At 47.4% G+C, this 18,677-nt stretch overlaps 1 protein-coding gene across 1 annotated transcript in view; it reads right to left on the reverse strand.

Annotated features, from left to right (window-relative positions):
- LOC147119532 (pleckstrin homology domain-containing family F member 2-like) overlaps nucleotides 1-15,962 on the reverse strand; it is a 48,298-nt gene extending 32,336 nt beyond the window's left edge. Inside the window, exon 1 of the mRNA XM_085985105.1 lies at nucleotides 15,144-15,962. The gene's annotated coding sequence lies outside the window, so the exon portion shown is untranslated. The remainder of the gene's footprint in view (nucleotides 1-15,143) is intronic.
- Nucleotides 15,963-18,677: the final 2,715 nt, after the last annotated feature.

Here is an 18,677-nt window from a genome sequence, read left to right on the forward strand (position 1 = left end):
TCGGCCCCTCGAGCCTGCTCCGCCATTTAATGAGATCATGGCTGATCATCCAAATTCAGTACCCTGTCCCTGCCTTCTCCCCATATCCCTTGGTCCCTTTAGCCTTAAGGAATATATCTAACTCCCTCTTGAATATATTTAATGAATTGGCCTCAACTGCCTTCTGTGGTAGAGAATTCCACAGGTTCACCACTCTCTGGGTGAAGATATTCCTCCTCATCTCAGTCCTAAATGGCTTACCCCTTATCCTTAGACTGTGACCCCTGGTTCTGGACTCCCCGCCATCGGGAACATCCTTCCTGCATCTAGTCACGTTCAAAATAAAGTCATTCATGAACGAAAGAAAGCAATTTTTCTAAATGGAGATCGGGCCAGATGTCTACGGAACATTGACAAGCCATTTGATAATATATCACAAGGCAAGACATTCCACTGCTCGCTGGACCCTCTTCCCCCGCCCCGTCTCGGAGTGGAATGCTCTGTTCACGCTCCTCTCCTTAGTGTCAGCTGTGGCTCTTTTGGTAGCACACTCGCCTCCGAGTCAGAAGGTTGTGGGTTCAAGTCCCACTCCAGAGACTTGAGCACAAAAATCTAGGCTGATACTCCCAGTGCAGTGCTGCACTGTCGGAGGTGCCGTCTTTCGGATGAGACGTTAAACCAAGGCCCCATCTCCTCTCTCAGGTGGACGTAAAAGATTCCACGGCACTATTTCGAAGAAGAGCAGGGGAGTTATCCCCGGTGTCCTGGCCAATAGTTAACCCTCAATCAACATAACAAAAAACAGATTATCTGGTCATTATCACATTGCTGTTTGTGGGAGCTTGCGGTGCGCAAATTGGCTGCTGCGTTTCCCCCATTACAACAATGACTACACTTCAAAAGTACTTCATTGACTGAAGTGCTTTGAGACGTCCGGTGGTCGTGAAAGGCGCTTTAAGAAGGAAAAGAAAGACTTGCACTTATAAAGGGGAAGGGTTGCCCTGACACCATTCCCCCGCCACCCAGCCACCTCCCACTGCAAAAATCGACCAAACATTAGTCTCGTCCAGAAAAAAAAACAAATGGACAAATGTAAATCAAACACTTTCGGTCAGCAGATTGTTTAAAGTTAATAGTTTCAATCAACACATGCCTTTAAAATCGGGAACCTTTGTTTCTGTTTAGCTAAAAGAGAATCAGGGGACAGGAGCCGAGGGGGTAAGGCGACCTCGACAACACAGGCCCATGCTCTCACCCCCGCCCCACACCCCCAGCTCAGGACTGAGGCAAACACAGCAGGAAGGAGGTGGGGGGAGGGAGGTGGGAACGCTACAATTGGTACCGAGCCCCACACAGAGCAGGAAGAGCCCAGGCTCGAGGGGCCGAATGGTCTCCTACTCTTGTTCCGACGTTCCTCTGACCCCAGCTCCCAGAGGGTGAAAGGTCAGGGTCTGCCCACCTGGCAGCAGGATGAGGCCATGGTGATTTTAACCCCCTTTACTGTGCCACCGTTCCACTTCCCCGGAACACGCCGGAAGTGGTCTGTCGGGTGGTGAAAATCAGGCGGGTGGGGTTAAAAATTTACCCACCACCTGCCCTTTCACACTCTGGGACCCAGGGAACTCCTCGGTGATGGTTGCCGAGGTAACTCTGAGACAATCAGGGTGGACAATCGCAGCCCAGCTTTCGATGGGCAGGACCCATAACAACAGCAACAACTTACGCCTTTAACGTAATGATAACGTCCCAAGGAGCTTCACGGGAGTGATTATCGAACAAAATTTGACACCGAGCCACAGAAGGAGATATTAGGGCAGGTGACCAAAGGCTTGGTCAAAGAGGTAGGTTTTAAGGAGCGTCTTAAATAAGGAGAGAGATGTGGAAAGGTTTAGGGAGGGAATTCCAGAGTTCAGGGTCCAGGCAGCTGAAGGCACGGCCGCCAATGGTGGAGTGATTAAAACCAGGGATGCGCAAGAGGCCAGAATTGGAGGAGCGCAGAGATCTCGGAGGGTTGTAGGGCTGGAGGAGATTGCAAAGATAGGGAGCGAGGGGGGGGGGGGGGCGATGGGGGGAGGCCATTGAGGGATTTGAAAACACGGATGAGAATTTTTAAATTGATGTGTTGCTGGACCGGGAGCCAATGTAGGTCAGCGAACACAGGGGCGATGGGGTCTTGGTGCGAGTTAGTATACGGGCCGCTGTGTTTTGGATGACCTCAAGCTTAGAGGATAAACCAGGCGCTACACGGGGCACCTGCGACGTAGCAAGGCCCCACAGGGGCATAAAAGAAAAGACAAGACTTGCATTTATGACTTCAGGATGTCCCAAAGCGCTTTTACAGCCAATGAAGTACTTTATAAAGTGTAGTCATTGTTGTAACGTAGGAAACGTGGCAGCCAATTTGCGCACAGCAAGATCCCACAAACAGCAATATGATAAATGACCAGATAGTCTGTCTTTTTAGTGATGTTGGTTGAGGGATAAGTATTGGCCCCAGGACACCGAGGGGAACTCCCCTGCTCCAATAGTGGCCGTGGGATCTTTTACATCTACTTGAGGGGGCAGACGGAGCCCTTGGTTTAATGTCTCATCTGAAAGACGGCACCTTCAACAGTGAAGCGCTCCTTCAGTGCTGCACTGATTGCTAGCATGCAGGTACAGCAAGCAATAAGGAAGGCAAATGGCAAGTTGGCCTTTATTGCAAGGGGGTTGGAGTATAAGAGTAAGGAAGTCTTGCTACAATTGTACAGGGCCTTGGTGAGACCACACCTGGAGTACTGGGCACAGTTTTTCCTTATCTAAGGAAGGATATACTTGCCTTGGAGGCAGTGCAACGAAGGTTCACTAGATTGATTCCTGGGATGAGAGGGTTGTCCTATGATGAGAGATTGTGTAGAATGGGCCGATACTCCCTGGAGCTTAGAAGAATGAGAGGTGATCTCATTGAAACATGTAAGGTTCTGAAGGGGATTGACAGGGTAGATGCCGAGAGGTTGTTTCCCCTGGCTGGAGTGTCTAGAACTAGGGGGCATAGTCTCAGGATAAGGGGTCGGCCATTTAAGACTGAGATGAGGAGGAATTTCTTCACTCAGAGGGTTGTGAATCGTTGGAATTCTCTGCCCCAGAGGGCTGTGGATGCTGAGTCTTTGAGTATATTCAAGGCTGAGATAGGTAGATTTTTGGACTCTAGGGGAATCAAGGGATATGGAGATCGGGCAGGAAAGTGGAGTTGTGGTCGATGATCAGCCATGATCTTATTGAATGGCAGAGCAGGCTCGAGGGGCCGTATGGCCGACTCCTGCTCCTAATTCTTGTGTTCCTATGTTCTTATGAACACACAGCTGACTCACCACGGGGTGGGGTGGAAAGAGGTTTGTGGCCTGAAATCACTGCCAATTCTGTGGTTTCGAAGCTTCGTGGAACCACCCTGCGGCCTAACTGTAGCTGAAGTAAACAGGCCCTATTTTTAGATTTGAATCCCAGTTAAGTTCCCCCCCCCCCCCCCCGACTCCAACCCCTTTCTCTCTCTCTCCCTATTCTGCCTCACCGCCAAGGCCCCGACTCACTCAATGAAAATGAAAGAATTTACATTTCTACAGCGTCTTTCACCACCTCAGCATGTCCCAAAGCGCTTCACAGCCAATGAAGTACTTTTACTTGAAGTGTGGTCAGTGTTGTAATGTAGGAAAGGGGGCAGCTAATTTGCACACAGCAAGATCCCACAAACAGCAATGTAATAAATGACCAGCTCATCCCTTTTTTTTTAAAAAGTGATGTTGGTTGAGAGATATATATTGGCCCCAGGACACCGGGGAGAACTCCCTCCCCCACCCCTTGCTCCTCTTTCAATAGTGGCTGTGGGATCTTTTACGTCCACCCAAGAGAGGGCAGATGGAGCCCTCGGTTTAACGTCTCATCCGAAAGACGGCACCTCCGACAGTGCAGCACTCCGAGTACGGGCACCGGGAGTGTCGGCCCTGGATTATGGGACTCGAATCTATGAAGTGGGGACTTGAACCCGTGACCTTCTGACTCCGAGGCGAGAGTGAGACCGACCGAGCCACGACTGATGGCAAAATTAAAATTCAAATTCATTTAAACTTATACAGGACAGAAGGAGGCCATTCGGCCCATCGGGCCTGTGCCGGCACTTTGGTCGAGCTATCCAACTAGTCCCACTCCCCCGCTCTTTCCCCATAGCCCTGCAAATTTTTTCCAATTTTATCCAATTTCCCTTTTGAAAGTTACTATCAAATCTGCTTCCACCGCCCTTTCAGGCAGTGCGTTCCAGATCACAACAACTTGCTGCGTAAAGAAAAATTCTCCTGCTCTCTCCCCGGTTCTTTTTTATCTTCAGGATGTGGGCGTCGCTGGTAAGGCCGACATTTAATGGCCATCTCTCCCTTAGTTGTCCCACGATGCTGCTACTGGTCAGCCTTCTCCTCGAGTGACTGAGTGTCACTCGGATACTTCAGAGGGGCACAAAGAGCCAACCAGCTACTGTGGGACTGAAGTCGATGTGTAGGCCTAGACCAGGGAGTGGTGGCAGGTTCCCTCCCCTGTAGGCCCAGACCAGGGGGTGGTGGCAGGTTCCCTCCCCTGTAGGCCCAGACCAGGGAGTGGTGGTGGGTTTCCTCCCCTGTAGGCCCAGACCAGGGAGTGGTGGCAGGTTCCCTCCCCTGTAGGCCCAGACCAGGGGGTGGTGGCAGGTTTCTTCCCCTGTAGTCCCAGACTAGGGAGTGGTGGCAGGTTCCCTCCCCTGTAGGCCCAGCCCAGGGACTCATGGTAGCTTCCCTCCCCTGAAGGATATCAGTGAACCAGTTGGGATTTTAACTACAATCTGGCAGCTTCTCAGGGTCATTATTTCAGATGCCAGTCAGGGAAATCACTGGATTTTATTGAATTTGGTTTCACAACTTCACCTGGCGAGAGCTGAACTCACGGCCTCTGGGTTCCCAGTCCGTGACCAGAACCACTAATAGACTCCCGGATGTTGTTGCCGTTCGGGGTGCCGGTCCGGTCCCTCATCAAAGCGGCCCATTCGACACGTCCGCAAACTCAGTCAGGGGAGCAGGATATATGACCCGGGCCTGAGGCGAGAGGGGAGATTTCTCCAGCCTGGGCCCCCGGCCCTGTCCTCACCACACACTTCCCAGCAGGACAGAGATTTGGAGCAGGAACCTTGGCTGATTCTGCCTCCCAACTCCCACCCAGGCCAGGGGGCACTTTAACCCAATTGTAACCTCCCCTACTGCCAACCCCCAGCTGGGATCAACTAATTCAGCACAGGCCAAGGGGGGCGTGGGGTGGGAATGGAATCTGGCTCTTCCTGCGGAGTTTGTGGCTCAGTACCAATTTAAGTCTAGATAATCTAGACGAGGGAACTAGATGTAATATCTCCAAGTTTGCAGACGACACAAAGCTGGGTGGGCGTATGTGCTGTGAGGAGGATGCAGAGAAACTCCAGTATGAATTGGACAGGTTGGGTGATCGGGCAGATGCATGGCAAATGCAGTATAATGTGGATAAATGCGAGGTTATCCACTTTGGTGGCAAAAACAGGAGGACAGATTATTATCTGAACGGCAATAGATTGGGAGAAGGGGAAGTGCAACGAGACCTGGGTGTCCTTGTGCACCAGATGCTGAAGGTAAGCATGCAGGTGCAGCAGGCGGTTAAGAAAGCAAATGGTATGTTGGCCTTCGTAGTGAGAGGGTTCGAGTACAGGAACAAGGATGTCTTGCTGCAGTTGTACAGGGCCTTGGTGAGACCACACCTTGAGTATTGTGTGCGGTTTTGGTCGCCTTATCTGAGGAAGGATGTTCTTGCCATGGAGAGAGTGCAGCGAAGATTCACCAGGCTGATACCTGGGATGGCAGCAATGATGTATGAGGAGAGATTGGGTCGATTTGGCTTATATTCGCTAGAGTTTAGAAGAATGAGAGGGGATCTCATTGAAACTTATAAAATTCTAACAGAACTAGGACAGACTAGATGCAGGAAGGATGTTCCTGATGGCCGGGGAGTCCAGAACCAGGGGTCACAGTCTAAGGATAAGGGGTAAGCCATTTAGGACTGAGATGAGGAGGGATTTCTTCACCCAGAGAGTGGTGAACCTGTGGAATTCTCTACCACACAAGGCAGTTGAGGCCAATTCATTAAATATATTCAAGAAGGAGTTAGATATATTTCTTAAGGCTAAAGGGATCAAGGGGTATGGGGAGAAAGCAGGGACAGGGTACTGAATTTGGATGATCAGCCATGATCTCATTAAATGGCGGAGCAGGCTCGAGGGGCCGAATGGCCTACTCCTGCTCCTTTCTTCTATGTTTCTATGTTCCCCCCCCCCCACCCCGCTCATCTTTCCTGCAACTCCGTGTTTGAACCTCTCCAATCAGGTTTCCGCCCCGCCACAGCACTGAAATGGCCCTTATCAAAGTCACAAATGATATACAATAATCACAATGGGAATGGTAGTGTAGTGGCAATGTCACTGGACTAATGATCCAAGAGATGAGAGTTCAACTTCCAGCAATCAGTTAATTAAATAATTCTGGAATAATTACTAGTAGCAGTAATGGAAATTGTCGTAAAGACCCACCACTAATGTCCTTTAGGGAAGGAACTCTGCTGTCCTTACCTGGTCTGGCCTATATGTGACACCAGACCCACAGCTATTGCTCTCTGAAATGGCCCAGCAAGTCACTCGCTACGAAACAAAATAATAAAAATGTAACCGGACGGACCACCCTGTGTCGACCTCGGCACCGGCTATATCGTCGCTGGGTCAAAATCCTGGAACTCCCTACCTAACAGCACTGTGGGAGTACTAAAGCGGCTCACCACCACCTTCTCAAGGGCAATTAGGGATGGGCAATAAATGCTGGCCTTGCCAGCGACACCCACATCCCATAAAAATTAATTTAAAAAAAATCCTGTGTGACTGTGACCATGGTAAACTATCCCTCCTTGTCCTTCTCGAGCTTTGACATGGTTGACCACACAATTCCTCTCCACCGTTGTCCAGCTGGGTGGGACTGCACTCGCCTGGTTCCTTTCTTATCTATCTAATCGTAGCCAGAGAATCACCTGCAATGGCTTCTCTTCCCACTCCCTCTGGTGTCCCCCAAGGATCTATCCTTGGCCCCCCTCCCATTTCTCATCTACATGCTTCCCCTCGGCGACACCATCCAAAAACACATCAGATTCCATATGTTCACTGACGACACCCAGCTCTGCCTCATCACCACCACTCTCGACCCCTCCACTGTCTCTAAATTGTCAGACTGCTTGTCCGACATCCAGTTCTGGATGAGCAGAAATCTCCTCCAAACAAATATTGGGAAGACCAAAGCCATTGTCTTCAGTCCCCACCACAAACTCCGATCCTTAGCCACAACTCCATCCCTCTCCCTGGCCACTGTCTGAGGATGAACCAGATCAAACTTGGTGTCATATTTGACCCTGAGATGAGTTTCTGACCCCGTGTCCTCTCCATCACCAAGACTGCCTATTTCCACCTCAATAATAGCGCCTAACTCCGCTCCTGCCTCAGCCCATCCGCTGTTGAAACCCTCACCCATGCCTTTGTTACCTCGAGACTAAACTACTTCAATGCACTCCTGACCGGCCTCCCATGTTCTACCCTCCGTAAACTTGAGGTCATCCAAAACTCGGCTGCCCGTGTCCTAACTCGCACCAAGTCCCGTTCACCCATCACCCCTGTGCTTGCTGACCGACACTGGCTCCCAGTTAAGCACCGCACCGATTAAAAAAATTCACATCCTTGTTTTCAAATCCCTCCATGGCCATGTCCCCTCCCTATCTCTGTAACCTCCTCCAGCCCTCTGAGATCTCTGCGCTCCTCCAATTCTGGCCTCTTGCGCATCCCCGATTTTAATCGCTCCACCATTGGCAGCCGTGCCTTCAGCTGGCTAGGCCATAAGCTCTGGAATTCCTTCCATAAACCTCTCTGCCTCTCTTTTAAGATGCTCTTTAAAACCTACCTCTTTGACTAAGCTTTTGGTCATCTGTCCTATCTCCTTATGTGGCTCTGTGTCAAATGCGGTCTGATTTTGCTTCTGTGAAGTACCTTGGGATGTTTTACTACGTTAAAGGCATTAATAAATGTACATTCTTGTTATATAAAGTCCCTTTCACCGGAGGTCCCAAACAACTTCACAACCAATGAATTACTTTTGAAGTGTGAAGATCCACGAAATCTATCTATATAAAAGGATAGTTCTGTCTGTCTGTCTGTCCGGGCATCACTCAAAAGTTATAGAGCGTACCTACACATATGTTATATCAAAAGAAAGCTTATGATTAGGGGAGTCTACTAGGCATCTTTACTTTTTGGTCAGACTAAAATTGTTCGGACTGTAGACAAAAAACGTTCAAAAAACGGAAAAAAATCCGCTCATTAGCGGTTGACCAATCCTACCTCTCATTAGCGTTGAGTGACGTGATGGTTGACCAATCTTACAGTTCAGTGACCTGATGGTTGACCAATCGGTGCGTCACAGGGGGCGTTTCATGGCATTTGTGGGTGGGGCCTAATCCTTCAAACTGCCGTTACTGAGGTGAGTGGCGGCCATTACAGACCGGCCGGGTCTGAAGCTTAAAAAATTTCTCTCTCTCTCTCTCTCTCTCTCCTTCCACCCCCCTCGCTCTCTCTCTCTCCTCTTCCCTCTCTCTCTCCTTCCCTCTCTCTCTCTCTCCCTCTCTCTCTCTCTCTCTCCACTTTCCCCTCTCTCTCTTGCCGCGAGTGCGGGACTGGGAAAACTGGGGCTTTCACACGAGCCGTCCCCGACCGATATCGGACATGGGAGTCTGGAGCGAAAGGCGTTCCACTGCCGCCCGGCCAACCGGGTCCAAAGGCCCGCCGTGTTAACCATGAGGAACCCCAGGCTCGCTTCAGAGCGATGGGCACTCGGACTCCCGGTGTCGGATATGCTCCGTTCTGGTACCGTGGTGAGTCGGAGGGAGAGGAGGGGGGGGGCGGGGAGAGAGGGAAGAGATAGGGGCAGGGAGAGAGGGGGCGGGAGAGAGGGTGAGGGAACTTCCCGCCAACCTCACAAAATGTCGGCCGCCCTTCTTCACCCGCAGTCTCTCTCTCCCCCCCCAGTCTCTCTGTTATGTTCATAAATAAATAGACGTTTTCATTATGAACAGCTAGCTTGAGCTAGTCATTTATTCAGCCATGTGGACTAATGTACAGGCAATCGTCTTGACTACTGCCTTGTGGGTAGCCCGCTACTAAACATACAGCTCCACCTAGTATACCATTCTAGAATGACATGTTACTGATCATTACATCCCCCTTCCTTAGAGGTTAAACAAAATCAATATCAATCAATCATAACGACATAAACATCTTCACAACAGTCAACACATTTTCAAAGCTTTACTTTATGAACTCTAAGCTTTTCATTCTTTTATTATAGTTTTCTTTGTACTCAAAGATTAAGTCTATCAGGCTTTTTTACTTCACGTGTGGATCTTCTCAGCACAGGTAAGTCAGATGTGTTTTCATGAGAGCCTGTATGTGTGTTTGTGTTAGATTGTTCTGGTGGTGAGTGACAAGATTCAGTTGCGGCATTGTCATCGATTTGCTCTTGGATAGTTTCTTGTGTTTTCAGGAGGGAATGGCGGTTCCTCCTGAGAATCTGTCCTTCCTCAGTTCTAACGGTGTATGACCTTGGTCCTACTTCCTCAAGAACTGTAGCTTTCCTGTTCCATGCATTTGGATCCTCAATCCTGACAACATCATCCCTTGTCAATGGTTTCAGAGTTTTGGATGACTTGTCATAGTGTGATTTCTGTTTCAGCTTTAACAGTTGGAAGTCTCTGTATTAGTTCCTTACTCTGCTTTTCTTTTGCACAGCAGGGTAGCATGGTGCGCAACTTGCAACCCATTAGGAGTTCAGCAGGTGAAGAACCACAGTCTAAAGGGGAGTCTCGGTAGCTCAGCAGGGCGAGATAAGGATCAGACTTGCTTTCTGTTGCTTTCTTCAGTAGCTGTTTGAGAACTTGAACACCTTTCTCTACCTTACCATTCGACTGAGCATACAGAGGACTGGATGTGATATGTTGAAAGTCATAATGTGCTGCAAACTGTTGCCACTCCTTACAGTTGAAGCACGGACCATTGTCGCCAACGGCAATCCTGGGAATTCCATGTCTGGCGAAGATGGATTTAACGTGCATTATGACACTGCTTGCTGATGTGCTTGAGAGCAGCGCCATCTCAGGATAGTTAGAATAGTAGTCAATCACTAATAGATAGTCTTTACCATTCAAATGAAAAAGGTCCATACCAACCTTTTGCCATGGTGCTGTTGGTAAGTCAGCTACTATCATTGGTTCCTTTGCTTGTTTGTTTTGGTGTTTCTGACATGTCTCACATTCGCCTATCATGTTCTCAATGTCCTAATTTATGCCAGGCCAATAAACAGTGTCTCTTGCTCTCCTTTTGCATTTTTCAATTCCGAGGTGTCCCACATGAATCCTTTTGAGCATGTCTTGACGTAGAGCCTGTGGAATGACTATTTTGTTCTGTTTTAGTAATAGTCCACTTGCGACACTCAACTCTGACCTGATGGGATAGTACTTTGGACAGGAACTGTTGGCCAACCATGATGAATGTTCTCTATTACTGTTTGTAACACTGTATCTTTTACTGTTTCTTCTGCTATTTGCTTTGATTTTGTGTCCGACACGGGCAGCGCAGCAGTGACCATACTCACATGAACATCCACATCTTCCTCAGTAGAGCTCACATGACTCATTGTGGATGCTCGGGATAGTGCATCTGCTAACACTATGTATTTGCCTGGTGTGTAGATCAGTTCAAAGTCATATCTTTGCAGCTTCATCATGAGTCGTTGAATCCTTGGAGACATCTCATTCAGATTTTTTTTAATGATGGCAACCAATGGGCAGTGGTCTGTCTCAACTGTGAAGGTGGGAAGTCCATATATGTAGCCATGGAACTTTTCTAGTCCAACTACCAAGCCTAGACATTCCTTTTCAATCTGGGCGTATCGACACTCAGAGTCAGTCATAGACCTGGAGGCATAGGCAACAGGCTTCCAATCTTCACCCTCTGCTTGTAGCAAGACCGTGCCTAGGCCATCTTTTGATGCATCCGTTGACACTTTGATTCTTTTTGTTGGGTCAAAGAAGGTGAGTACAGGTGTGGTTGTCAGCACTGTTTTGAGGTTCATCCACTCTTGTTCATGTCTTTCTGTCCATGCAAACTCATTTGTTTTATGTAGCAGGTCTCGCAGACAGGCTGTCTTGGCTGACAAGTTAGGAATGAACTTTCCAATGAAGTTTATCATCCCCATGATGCGCAGCACTCCTTTTTTGTCAGTGGGTCGGGGCATGTTGAGTATGGCGTTTACTTTTTCCATATCTGGCTCTATTCCTTTACCAGATAGATTATCTCCTAAGAAAGTGACTTACTGGACGCCAAACTGACACTTGGCTTGGTTGAGCTTCAGTCCATTCCGGTGTATGCTCTATAGCACTTTAGTCAGTCTCTCATTGTGTTCTTTCAGTGTGGAGCCCCAGATGATGATGTCATCAACATAGACCCAAACTCCTTCCAGACCTTCAATTATGTGTTCCATCGCTCTATGAAGATTTCAGATGCAGATATTATCCCGAAAGGCATTCTGAGGAAACAATACCTGCCAAATGGTGTGTTGAAGGTACAGTATTTGGTACTCTCTTCATCCAGTTTTAGTTGCCAAAATCCTTGTGAGGCATCGAGCTTTGTGAAGTATCTGGCACCTGACATTTCACTGGTGATTTCTTCTTGCTTGGGAATCTGGTAGTGTTCACGTTTTATGTTTGCATTTAAGTCCTTTGGATCCATGCATATTCTTAGATCATTGTTCTTTTTCTTTACACATACCATGGAGTTAACCCAGTCTGTTGGCTCTTCGACTTTCCTGATGACTCCTAGTGTGGTCATTCTGTCCAGTTCTTTCTTGAGCCGGTCACGCAGGGGTGCTGGAACTCTCCATGGAGCATGTACCACTGGCTGAGCATCCTCCTTTAGCTGGATCTTGTAAGTGAATGGTAGAACTCCAAATCCTTTGAACACATCCTGGAAATTACTCACTACAGAATCCACCGAGTCATCTGGTCTGCTTATGGCACAGTTTATACGGTAGACTCTCTTGACCAGTTCTAAGTCCTTACAAGCTTTGTCACCTAGTAGTGAATCAAGTCCTTCAGCCACAACAGAAAACATGAGATGATGCACTTTGTCTTTGACTGTCACTTTAAGTCTGCATACACCTAAGCTATCTATTTTCTGTCCATTATAGTTCTTCAGTAGTACTGACTTTTTCTGTATTTTGGGCTTTTCTTTCATATTTTTAATGTCACTCATACTGATTAAGTTTGCTTTTCTGTATTGTCACATGACACCATTTCTACAAAAAAATGTCTCACTTAAATCAGTGTCCTCAATCACATTGACTTGTTGCCCTTTCTTTGTTTTTACTTTTGAAAAGCATTGTTTGGCAAAGTGATTCTTTCCATTATATTTTGTGCACATTTTCCCCAAACGCAGGGCATTGTCTTGACTGGTGCTGGTAACCACAGCGTTTACAATTAAAAATTCCATTCTCCGATTGCTTTGCATTTCTGTTCTGCCCACGTTTCTTCCCCTTGTAGGACACAGCACCGACAGCAGCACTATCATTCACTACAGTCGCATTATTATTAATTTCACTGAAAGTCTTTGCGTGCTGTTGAGCTAGCTCACTGGCATGGCATATTTTCACAGCATCCTCCAATGTTAGTTCGGTTTCTCTCAACAAACGTTCCCTGACTTTTTTATCATGAATACCAAACACAATCTGGTCACGAATCATGGATGATTTCAGTTCAAAGAAATTACATGTCTATGCTTTCAGTTTCAGATCGGTCACAAAGCTATCAAAAGTCTCATTTTGCTGCTGTGTCCGTGAACGGAACATGTACCTCTCATAGGTCTCGTTCTTTTTGGGAGAACAATGTGTATCAAACTTCTTTAGCACATCGTCCATTTTTTCTCTGTCTTCCTCTTGATCAAATACAAACGTATTAAATACCTCTATCGCCTGCGGGCCTGCAACCGTGAGTAGTAACGCTATTTTCCTTGCGTCTGGCTTCGTACCAAACCCGATGGCGGCAATGTAGAGTTCGAATTGTTGTTTGAAAGTCCGCCAATTGCAGTCGACATTCCCCGTGAGTTTCAAACCCTCTGGTGGCTTCAAATTCTCCATGTCGCGTTTCACAATATTCAGCAGATATTACCAATCCTGGTACCATGTTATGTTCATAAATAAATAGACATTTTCATTATGAACAGCTAGCTTGAGCTAGTCATTTATTCAGCCATGTGGACTAGTGTACAGGCATCCATCTTGACTACTGCCTTGTGGGTAGCCCACTACTAAACATACAGCTCCACCTAGTGTACCATTCTAGAATGAAATGTTACTGATCATTACATCTCTTCTCCCCCCAGTCTCTCTCTCTCCCCCCCCAGTCTCTCTCTCTCTCTCCCCCCCCAGTCGCTCTCTCCCCCCAGTCTCTCTCTCTCGATCCCCGGGCCTCTCTCTCGATCCCCGGGCCTCTCTCTCTCTCTTTCCCTCTCTCTCTCTCCTTCCCACACAGACAGACAGACAAACAAACACATCTATATCTATCTATCTATATATTAAAAAAAAGGATAGTGGTGTCTGTCCGTCTGTCTGTCTGTCCGTCCGCTATACACTCAAAAGTTATCGAGCGTACCTACACATATGTTATATCAAAAGAAAGCTGATGATCAGGGGAATGTCATAGGTATATTTACTTTTTGGTCAGACAAAAATTGTTCAGACAGTATACAAAAAACTTTCAAAAATCCGCTCATTAGCGGTTGACCAATCCTACCGCTCATTAGCATTGAGTGACGTGATGGTTGACCGATCCTACAGTTCAGTGACCTGATGGTTGACCAATCGGTGCATCACGGGCGGGACCTAATCCTGCAGCCTCCCGAAATGTAGCCGCCATTTTTTCCCCTGCTTTTCCTCAACAGCGAGCGGGGCAGCTGTGTCGGCCCGCCGGAGCAGGAGGTGAGTTGGGTCACTCGGGCCGGGCCTCACAACCACTCGGCCCGAGACACAGAGCGGGGGAGCAGCAGCGGCCGGCTGTCAACCGCGCGGCCCGAGACACAGAGCGGGGGAGCGGGTGGATGCGGGGAAGATGTTCCCGATGATGGGTGAAACTAGAACTAGGGGACATAGTCTTAGACTAAGGGGCTGCTCTTTCAAAACTGAGATGAGGAGGAACTACTTCACTCAGAGGGTGGTAGGTCCATGGAATATGCTGCCCCAAAAAGCTGTAGAAGCTACATCATTACATAAATTTAAAACAGAAATAGACAGTTTCCTAGAAGTAAAGGGAATTAAGGGTTACGGGGAGCGGGCAGGAATTTGGACATGAGTCTAGGTTCGGATCGGTCATGGCCCTGTGGGTAGCGGAGCGGGCCCAGGGGCCGTGTAGCCTGATCCTGCTCCTATTTCGTGTGTCTAATTCTGTTAGATTCAGGAGATGGTTCTGTGATAGTGGATTGGCAGTTAGGATCAGATCAGCCATGATCTTATTGAATGGCGGAGCAGGCTCGAGGGGCCGATTGGCCTACTCCTGCTCCTATTTCTTATGTTCTTATGTTCTAACCGCACTGCCCTCTAAACTGCCCTGGCAACGTCGGCCGCCCCCCCCCCCGCGCAGCTAGTTTATATATATAAAAATTATTTCTACTTTTTTCATAATAACATGCCCTCTAAAAACCCTCGGCACCGCCGGGTACTCTTTTCCTATAAATTAGTGAATGCAAACTGGTGAATCCATTTATAGAAAAACTACATAAAATTGAGGAATTCACTAAAGCTATAAGAATCCAGAAACTGAACTATTTTTAAAAAAGTTGAACAGCTAAAATGACGTCCTACATGTTTGTAAAAATAATAGCCTTAAAATAATGAAACACGGTTTCAGAAAAGGGGGCGGCTGTGAGGTCTCAGATCTATCGGCAAAGGTAACTATTATATTATTTCCTGTTTTTCGGAAGCTTAAAAAGAAAGAGGGGTGGCTTTGAGTCTCTCACTCACCCTTTGCAGCGCCGTCCGACCCAAGCACCCAGAACGGAAACTGCTGGCGAGAATTCTTCGCCAACTTTTCCAAAACTTTGTAAACTCGCTCCAAACTTTTGTAAAATCACTCCAAACTTTTGTAAGCTTTCTCCAAACTTTTATAAACTTTCTCCAAACTTTGTAAACTCGCTCCAAACTTTTGTAAACTTTCTCCAAACTTTATAAACTCACTCCAAACTTTTTTCCCCCGATTACACAGCAGGGTGTTGCAAGTCCCGGAAAGTGTCTTCTACATTTTCGAAGCACCGAGATGAGTTTGAAGTCAGCGTTCAGTTGATTCGCACCCCAGAGCTCAGACGGGACCCTCCCTACCCACTTTTTGGAGAGGCTGAATCGCACATTCCCGCTAAGGATTGATCTCGGGAGAAGAACTTTCTCCTCGGCTGGGTTACAATTAAAGGGCAAGTCTGCGGAATTTAAAGGCGCTTTCTGTTTTATTTTCTCTTCCTCCTCCAGTTTCACTCCCTTCCTCTCCTGAACAGAAGACGCTGATTCCCGGCGTGTGAGATCCGACAGTCGGCTATTCGACCGGGAGGGGTTTCACAGCAGGCGGCACTGGACAGTCATCAGGAGCAAGGACTCTGGCTGTATTTTGCACCCGCCTCCCCCAATGACTGCTGACTCTTGTCACCTTTCCCCACCCCCCCAAAACTGCACTCAGCACAGACTATGGGAGGGGGTGGAAACTGGACTCTTCCTGCTCTGTGTGGGGCTCAGTACCGATTGTAGCACCCTACCGCCCTCCCGGCTGGGATCAGCTCACTCAGCACAGATAGAACCCAGGCCCTTCCTGCTCTTTCAAAACGATCTTGCCTGTGCCGGCTCTTTGAAAGAGCTCACCAATTAGTCCCATTCCCCTGCTCTTTCCCCATTAGCCCTGCATTTTTTCCCCTTTAAACAATTCCATTTTGAAAGTTACTATTGAATCTGCTTCCACCACCCTTTCAGGCAACAACTTGTACTTACACAATGCCTTTAATGTAATTAATTAAAACGTCCCAAGGCGCTTTACAGGAGCGATTATCAAACAAAATTTGACACCGAGCCACATAAGGATAAATTAGGATAGGTGACCAAAAGCTTGGCCAAAGAGGTAGGCTTTAAGCAGCGTCTTAAAGGAGGAACGAGAGGTAGAGAGGTGGAGAGGTTTAGGGAGGGAATTCCAGAGCTTAGGGCCTAGGCAGCTGAAGGCAGGGCCACCAATAGTGGAGCGATTAAAATCAGGGATGCTCAAGAGGCCAGAATTGGAGGAGCGCAGAGATCTCGGAGGGTTGTGGGACTGGAGGAGATTACAGAGATGGGGAGGCAGTGAATTCCAGATCATAACAACTCACTGCATAAAAAAAATCTCCTCATCGTTCACTGATTACTGACCCTTCTGCCAATGGAAACAGTTTCTCCTTATTTACTCTATCAAAACCCTTCATGATTTTGAACACCTCTATCAAACCTCCCCTTAACCTTCTCTGCTCTAAGGAGAACAACCCCAGCTTCTCCAGTCTATCCACATAACTGAAGTCCCTCATCCCTGGTACCATTTTACTGATCTTCTCGCCAGTTGAGACCCTTAGCGCAGATAAGAACATAAGAACATAAGAGATAGGAGCAGGAGTAGGCCATTTGGCCCTTTGAACCTGCTCCGCCATTCAGTAAGATCATGGCTGATCTTCTACCTCGTCTCCACTTTCCTGCACTATCCCCATATCTTTGATTCCCTTAATAATCAAAAATCAATCAATCTCTGTCTTGAATATACTCAACGAGCCTCCGGGGTAGAGGATTCGAAGAGGGTCACGCATTAGAAACATAGAAAATAGGAGCAGGAGTAGGCCATTCGGCCCCTCGAGCCCGCTTCGCCATTCAATGATGGAGAGTGAAGTAGTTGACTCAGAGACTAGGGTCCTGAATTTAAATAAAGGAAACTACGATGGTATGAGACGCGAGTTGGGTAGGATTGATTGGGGAATGTCACTCAAAGGGTTGACAGTGGATAGGCAATGGCAAACATTCAAAGACCGCATGGATGAACTACAGAATTTGTTCATCCCAGTTTGGCATAAAAATAAAACAAAAAAGGTGACTCAACCGCGGCTAACAAGGGAAATTAGGGATAGCATAAGATCCAAGGAGAGGACATATAAATTGGCCAGAAAAAGCAGTTAACCTGAGGATTGGGAACAGTTTAGGATTCAACAAAGGAGGACAAAGGGATTAATTAAGAAGGGGAAAATAGAATATGAGAGTAAGCTTTCAGGGAACATAAAAACTGACTGTAAAAGCTTTTATAGATATGTGAAGAGAAAAAGATTGGTGAAGTCAAGCGTAGGTCCCTTGCAGTCAGAATCAGGGGAATTTATAATGGGGAACAAAGAAATGGTAGACCAATTAAATACATATTTTGGTTCTGTCTTCACAAAGGAGGACACAAATAACCTCCCAGAGATGTCAGGGAACATAGGGTCTGATGAAAGGGAGGAACTGAAAGAAATCAGTATTTGTAGGGAAATGGTGTTAGGGAAATTGACGGGATTGAAGTCCGATAAATCCCCAGGGCCTGATAATCTACATCCTAGGGTACTTAAGGAAGTGGCCCTAGAAATAGTAGATGCATTGCTGATCATCTTCCAACATTTGATGGAATCTGGAACAGTACCCATGGATTGGAGGGTAGCTAATGTTACCCCACTATTCAAAAAAGGTAATAGAGAGAAAACGGGGAATTACAGACCGGTAAGCCTGACATCAGTAGTGGGGAAAATGCTAGAGTCCATTATAAAAGATGTAATAGCAGAGCACTTGGAAAACAGTGACAGGATCGGACAAAGTCAACATGGATTTACAAAAGGTAAATCGTGCTTGACTAATCTACTGGAATTTTTTGAGGATGTAACTGGTAAAATAGATAAGGGAGAATCAGTGGATGTGGTGTATTTGGACTTTCAAAAGGCTTTCAATAAGGTCCCGCATAAGAGATTAGCGTGTAAAGTTAAGGCACATGGGATTGGGGGCAAGGTATTGACTTGGATAGAGAACTGGTTGGCAGACAGAAAGCAAAGAGTTGGAATAAACGGGTCGTTTTCCGAGTGGCAGGCAGTGACTAGTGGGGTACTGCAGGGATCGGTCCTTGGACCCCAGCTATTCACAATATATATTAATGAGGGAACTAGATGTAATATCTCCAAGTTTGCAGACGACACAAAGCTGGGTGGGCGTGTGTGCTGTGAGGAGGATGCCGAGAAACTCCAGTATGATTTGGACAGGTTGGGTGATTGGGCAGAAGCATGGCTGATGCAATATAACGTGGATGAAGGTGCTCCTACAATGTAGGGAGTTCCAGGATTTTGACCCAGCGATGGTGAAGGAATGGCCAATATCTCTTCTTCTCTTAGGCAATCCCTCAGAACCGAGGATGACTTGCTTCCACACTAAAAATGAGTTTGCAGGTGACTGATGAGTCCAATACGGAACCTACAGTCTCTCACAGGTGGGGCA

This window comes from Somniosus microcephalus, chromosome 4 (assembly GCF_052327205.1).
Source record: "Somniosus microcephalus isolate GS21.2 chromosome 4, FLI_Smic_1.0, whole genome shotgun sequence".
NCBI lineage: Eukaryota > Metazoa > Chordata > Chondrichthyes > Squaliformes > Somniosidae > Somniosus > Somniosus microcephalus.